At 38.2% G+C, this 586-nt stretch overlaps 1 non-coding gene across 1 annotated transcript; it reads left to right on the forward strand.

Annotated features, from left to right (window-relative positions):
• The first annotated feature begins 260 nt into the window (after nt 1-260).
• Nucleotides 261-323, forward strand: LOC112439437 (U7 small nuclear RNA). Its single transcript, XR_003027715.1, has one exon. It is a non-coding gene; the product is annotated as a U7 small nuclear RNA (small nuclear RNA).
• The last annotated feature ends 263 nt before the right edge of the window (nt 324-586 follow it).

Here is a 586-nt window from a genome sequence, read left to right on the forward strand (position 1 = left end):
ATAGTAGTAGATATATTAGATACTGTGAGGATATTATGAGTAGTGCTTATACTACTGTACTGTAGTGCTTATACTCAGGACTAGCTACATAATTTACAGGGCTCTGTGGTGGGGGTGGGGAAAGCAAGGCGTCTTGTTAAAAAATTATTAAGGATTTCATGATGCCACAGCAGAGCTTTTAGCCAAGTGCAGGGTCATTGTTAAGTGTAGGGCCCTGTGTGACTGCCCTGTTGTTTACATACTGTCTCAATATATACCCACAGTGTTATAGATCTTTTAGAATCTGTCTAGTACATTTTCCAGTTTTCACCAGGAATCTGCCTCCCCACCCCCCACAAAAAGTGAATAAAAAGAAAGGAAAAAGAAAACAAATAAATAAAATATATGTATACCCACAGCAAGGTCTGAGGACAGTATTCAAACACATTAACGCTTCTCTAGGAAAATGTTTGAATATTGACACTAAGTGGAGTACATGACATGAAAAAATGCTCACCATCACTGGCCATCAGAGAAATGCAAATCAAAACCACAATGAGATACCATCTCACACCAGTTAGAATGGCAATCATTAAAAAGTCAGGAA

Source organism: Pan paniscus, chromosome 2 (assembly GCF_029289425.2).
Source record: "Pan paniscus chromosome 2, NHGRI_mPanPan1-v2.0_pri, whole genome shotgun sequence".
Taxonomy (NCBI): domain Eukaryota; kingdom Metazoa; phylum Chordata; class Mammalia; order Primates; family Hominidae; genus Pan; species Pan paniscus.